The sequence below is a fragment of the Octodon degus genome, unplaced genomic scaffold, assembly GCF_000260255.1.
Source record: "Octodon degus isolate 3935 unplaced genomic scaffold, OctDeg1.0 scaffold00257, whole genome shotgun sequence".
Lineage (NCBI taxonomy): Eukaryota > Metazoa > Chordata > Mammalia > Rodentia > Octodontidae > Octodon > Octodon degus.
In genome coordinates this window covers 1,540,017-1,546,016 of record NW_004524833.1, presented here as the reverse complement: position 1 = coordinate 1,546,016, position 6,000 = coordinate 1,540,017, and the positions used below count along the sequence as shown (strand labels likewise).

At 41.0% G+C, this 6,000-nt stretch overlaps 1 protein-coding gene across 2 annotated transcripts in view; it reads left to right on the top strand.

The window, feature by feature from the left end:
• Positions 1-6,000, top strand: part of Znf697 (zinc finger protein 697) — a 36,754-nt gene that overhangs the window by 15,730 nt on the left and 15,024 nt on the right. Inside the window, exon 1 of one of the 2 annotated variants that reach the window (XM_023706472.1) lies at positions 1,826-1,985. The exons of the other annotated variant lie outside the window; for it this stretch is intronic. The gene's annotated coding sequence lies outside the window, so the exon portion shown is untranslated. Of the gene's footprint in view, positions 1-1,825; positions 1,986-6,000 lie in introns of those variants that run through there. 2 annotated transcript variants of the gene reach the window in all.

Below are 6,000 nucleotides of genomic sequence, written 5' to 3'. Positions count from 1 at the left end.
TTTTTTTTTTTTGTAGTACCAGGGATTGAACTCAGAACCTTGTGCTTGCCAGGCAAGCACTTATTCTACTGGGCCATCTCCCTGGCTCCATTGCTTTTCTAATGAAAGCAATAGATAATATAAAAATGTATTAAGTCAGAGACCATTTCAGAGAGTCACATGAAAACTTCAAACATTATTCTCTGGTTTTTTGGAGGAAAAGTAATCAAAATCACAGTAGAAAAACAACTAGGTGGGGTCTGGAAAAGAAGAAAAAGTAGGAAGAAGGAAAGGAAATAGCTGAGAAATACTGTCACTGAAGTCAGGGCACCAAACCCATAAATATGTCAGAGAGGGTCGGAGGAGAATCTGATGAAGGGGAGGTTGTACATAAAGGATCAGGTAGCCTGAATGCTCGTCCCTGTTCACCAACTCGCTGTCTTTGTGAGTTCCAACAAAGAACTTATCTTCTTTTGTCCTCATTTTTCTTATCTAGAAAATAAGGGGCCCTTTAAAGAATGCTTCCACCGTGAGTGTTGAGACGTCCTCATCATCCGTGGGTATCTACTGGTTGGCAAACTTCAGTTTGTAGTTGCCTGTCTCCGCTACCTGACCCATTCTTTTCAGGCTCTTCCACGGCAATTGCAAAGCTATTGATGCAGGAGCAAACATGTCACGGAAAAGAGCATGAACGTGAGAACAGTATTGTTGTGAGGGGTTCTGTTGGATGAGCTGAGAGTCATTGATCCCGAGGTAGACTTTCTTAACTGGCTGATAATTGTAAACTGGGACTCCTTATCTGGCAGAGTTTTGCGCAACTCTTAGAATCCCGTTCTTTACCCAGGTATTCCCATGAGATTATTTGAAGGTAGGATGACTTTGCTGACTCTTTAAGGATTTGTTAAGAGTGAGCTGGTGATTTTGGCCAGATTTTAATTCTTTTTCTTTAGAGAAGAGGATTAGCTAACAAAGTGTTTTGTGTACTGAGTCGGTCATGGCTTAATTACTGTGAATTGACTTACGGCTTAAGTGTGCAGCTGATAGGAGCTACGGAACCCAGGATTGGATTTATAAATCAGATACACCCCAGAGAAACAATGTGTTAGAGACCTGAAGAACAGTTTACCTCTCTCTCAGCACTCTTGCCCTTCCACATAAATGATTAAGAAGTGAAAAACAAGGGAATTAATAATGCTGGGGGGTGCATATCACCGGTGTGAGTCAGCGCAGTGCCTTGGGGGTATTTTGGGTTAAATGTCAGGGAGTGACCAACGAGGGTGACAAGCAGTGATTTAGGCTCAAGTCTGCTGGTATATGGAGGGCTTCTGGGTAATTCACAGACTCTTTCAGGATCTCTATTGCCTTAGTTGTCTGCAAAAGAGGTTCCAGGTGAGACTGTCACCCTGGCTCGGACAGTTGCACTTGGTACATCCCTCATTCTTGGTCCCCTGCTTGAAATTTCCTGAAATTGTCATCTGTCTTACTGCCTGTTTCCAGGCTTAGTGCCATTATTTTCTCCTCTCCAGCAGCCCAGCAAAAATCTTGAGGCATATGATCATAAAATTTGCTCTGCCTCTCTTCCCCTAAAGAATGATGTGGATCATTTTTGAAATATTTTAGTGGTAAAGAATGTATTACAAGTGGTGGCTTAAAACAGGGTTTTTGTTTATTTTGTTTTGGTTCTGTGGATCCTTTCAGAGTTGAAAGAAAATATGCGGGCTTTCTCATTGATGAGTGTCACGTGTGTGAGGGCCAGGGAGTTCTTGGACTTTCAAGACCCAGAAGCCAGCCTGAGAGCCCAGGATCAGGAAAACTAGCAATGTTTGGTTTATGCCTTTGGGTATTACTGTTGATTTCTTCAGGACATGCCTCAGGACATGGACCTAGGAGGGACATAAAGAACCCAAGCACACTCACCCTGAAGAATGACCCAGTAACTGCAGCATCCCAGTTGTGAGCCAGCTCAAGACATAAATTCCTTCTTCAGATAGAAGCATTTGCTGGAGGCAAGCTGTGTCCTGTGATGAGTTCTGTGGCCCACTGAAATGGAAAATAACTGTGAAATTTGTTTCTAGAGTAAAATGGGAACAAGTCTTTTAGCTCTTCTTTGTACTATGGTACTAGTAATTTTGGCATCCTCCAAGTTTCTCTGAGCAGGATACTGTCTGCATATAGAAGTTCTTAAGTAATGGGGTGTGGTGGTGCATGCCTATAATCCTACCACTTGGGAAAATTTGAGCTCAGCCTAGGCAACTTAGTAAGACTCTGTTTCAAAAAAAATAAAAAGGGTTGGGTGTGGTAGAATTCTCCTGTATTAGATAATTAGTATTGAACAAACAATCAAATAAATAACAAACAAAAACCTCTCAGGTTAGGGTAGTAGAGTAATTCTGCTTATGGTAGAGTTCATTTCATAGAGATACCATTTTCATAAGTCACTATTGTATTTGCCTCCTTTTTTAATCTCCATACATTCATGTTTGTCTTCTTAGAAGATCATTCTGGGAGTGACCAATTACTGGATACATCTAGTATGTGGAACACTGGCATCATTCCTTTAGTTTGTCCTGGGCTCAAAGCATTTCCTTATCAGACTTGTCGCAATTTGGACTGCTAACGGCATTTGTTTCCCTTTGATTTTGAATGGAATTTGGGCATTTTAAAATTGGAAATAAACAGGGGCTGGCCAGATAGTACAGTGGACTAGAGCTCCTGCTTAAGCAGAGCGTAGCAGCCTGGGTTCATTCCTGCCGCCCCCGGGGAGTGCTGAGACTGGCCCTGATGGAGCGCGTTTGTAATTCCAGCACTCAGGAGAATCACTACTAGTGGGATCTACATAGTGAGACCCTGTAAACCCTGTAGACTCTGTAACAAATCTAAAAAGAAAAAGAAAAGGAAAAAAAGAAAAGAAAAAAGGAAAATGAAATTAAAAAAAAGAAAAAAATAGAAGTAAACAACATCTTTCTTTGAGTTGTAAAAAAAATATACAAGTAGAGGAAAGGGGAGAAAGGACTCTATTTTGGACATAACAACTATTCCTCTGTCATAAAAAGGGGGAAAACAGACCCAGAGCATCAAATTTAACTCTCTCTCTCTTTCTCTCTGATGCAAGATCTCACTATGTAATCCAGGCAGGCCTTCAACTTACTAGTCGAGGCTGCCCTTACATGAAGTGATTCTTCTGCCTTGCTGAATGCTTTGATTATAGGCATGTACTGCAAAATGTGGTTCAGATTTCCTTCCTCTAATCTCTTATTTCGCTGCTCCTCTCCCTCATGCCCATGAACTCTATTCATTGTTGAGCACATTAATCATCTCTGGTTTGATACAGTTTGTGAAAGCAGGCTATTCTTTTATGGAAATCACCAACATTTGAGTATTTTCTGCTCAGAATTTAAACGACATATAATTGACAGTTTCAGAAAAGAATACAATTTGGTTTGCACTTTAAGGCTTTTCATTAGCAAGTTTTCAGGAAATCTAAAAGTGGATAAAGTAGTACAGTAACTTACATGTCCTGCCGTCCAGCTTTAGCGGTGGTCAGTGTCAGTTCAACTTTTTCTCATATACACATTCATCTCTTTGCCCTGGAATTACATTGAAACAAATTCCAAACCTATGATCTTACATGTAAGTATTTCATATATTAAAGATAGAGGAACATTTGTAATCTTAATTCCAATATCAACGCTTTACAGCTGGGGAGATAGCTCAGTGGAATAAGTGTTTGCCTAGCAAGTGCAAGGTCCTAAGTTTGATCCCTGGTACCACCAAAAAACAAAACAAAAACAAAAACAAAAAACAAAAACAAAAACAAAAAAAACCCACTTTACAAATTAACAGTTGTTCAATATTAAATGTTGTGGTTCATAGAAGGTCTATGCCTTGAAGTTGGTTAATATATCACTTAAGCTTTTGGCCCATAGCTCTCTCCTCTGCCTTCTTCTTGCCATTTTGGTCATTGTTGTGTTGTTTGTTCATTTTTTATTTTGTTTTTCCGAGACAGGGCTATGTAGTTAAGGCAGGCCTTGAACTCACTGTGTAGCCCAAGACAGCCTTGCATGCACTCTGACACAATCCTCCTGCCTCAGCCCTGAGTGCTGGGATTACAGGTGTGCACCACCATGCCCAGCTGTTGTCATGTTGAAGAAATCAAGCTGATTTCTTCTGTCTAGATCTTGTGTGTTATATGGTTTCCTATGATCTGGGTTTCACTTATAATCTGTTATTTTTAAGAAAATAAGAATAAAACAAGTATGCTTTTTTTTTTTTTTAAAAAAAAAGGATTCATTGTGTGCAGATTTTTTTTTTTTTTTTTTTTTTTTAATGCTGAAAATTATCTACGGCATTTAAAACTTGATTGGCCAGGAAAATCCAGATGTCAGGTGACTTGCTTTTAATTTTTTTCCTACTCTTTGTGGGAAGATACCTTGGCAGATCACATGCTGTGGTGTCACTTAAACCACTACTGAAATGCACCCTGGCCCACCTAGACTCGCCAGCCATTCCTCATCAGTAACACCATTTATTCTGGGCAGAGACTCGGAAAGGCAGTTTTTCCTGTTGAGTCTGCAGTGGGAAGAAGCTGGGGCTGTATGCCTCATGCACTTTGGCCTCAATTTTTCTTGCTCCTTATTTGCTACAAGGACCCCTCTTTGAAAGACTGTTTATTCCAGTAGAAATAGGATCACTGCATCATCTGGATCGAAAGGCTTCCTGAGGTCACCTGGCCCACATGGCCACCTTATCACTGGATTCCAGCAAGGTTCCCAGAACAAGACTGCTTGCTGACAGTGCTCATAGATAAAAGCCATTAGCATTCTAAGACTTTCTCTCTTCTGTTGTTCAGTGAGATACATTATTAAATGTCCTCTCTTTCTGCTGAGTGCACATACATGGGTCTGCACAGGTCTTTAAGATTGATCTTGATTTTTCCCTGCTGTCGTCTTCAGCAATTTTGGATTGGTTATGAATGGGTGATTGATTTTATGGGTAAATTTCGAAGTATGAGTAGATGACTGGGGATTGTGAGTTTAGTTAGGGGATGTGTGGTGGTTAATTTTGTACCATCTCAGCTGGGCTGCAGGGTGCCAAGATAAATGGTCAAACACTTTCCTGGGTGTTTCTGTGAGGTTGTTGTGGATACAGTTAACATTTGAATCAGTGGACTAGGAGTGAAGCAGGTTGCCCTTCAGAATTGGGTGGGCATCATGCAATCAGCTGAAAGCCTAAATAGGACCAAGACACCGAATTGAACTAAAGCACTGATCCTAAGGAGGGCGGATCTCCTAGCAGATGGCCTTTGGCTAAGAGCTGTGCGCTTTCTGGATCTCCAGCCTGCTGGCCTTTGTACCGGAACTACGACGTCAGCTCTCCCGGGTCTCCAGCCTGTAAGCTGACTCTACAGCTCTGGCCTCTCCAACCTCCATAATTGCAGAAATGAATTCCTCCTGTCTCTTTCTAAATCGGTTGGTTCTGTTTTTCTAGAAAACCTTGCCTAATAGCATGTGTGTGTGTGTGACAGGTGTACGGCCAGGATTTATTTGGCTGTCTGGTTTTGAAGTGGCATTTTACATTAAAGACATACGAAGATCATTGGAGAGGTCTTCAGAAAATGAGATTCTGGCCACAGCTCTGTTAGCAACCTAGCTTTTGTTCTCTAATTCCAGTACTTTCCCTCTCTCAGCTTCAGTTTTTTCTCCATAAAAAGAGTTTGAGTTGGGCCGGGGAGATGGCTCAGTAGAATAAACGCTTCCCTGGCAAGCGCAAAGACCTGAGTTCAATCCCTGGTTTCGCCAAAAAAAAAAAAAAAAAAAAAAGGGTTTGAATTAAGAGATTTTCAAGGCCTACAAGCCCATTAAATACAGATATTGATCATTTGAGCTAGTTGCTGAGAAGGTTTCTAAGATGACTCTTCTGGGAACTGTCTATGATGTCCCTTCGTGCATAGGGAAACAAAAAACCAAAAAGCTGATGTAGTAAAGTATTGGTGGTGGTACAATGAGAAACAAAGGGGCTAGA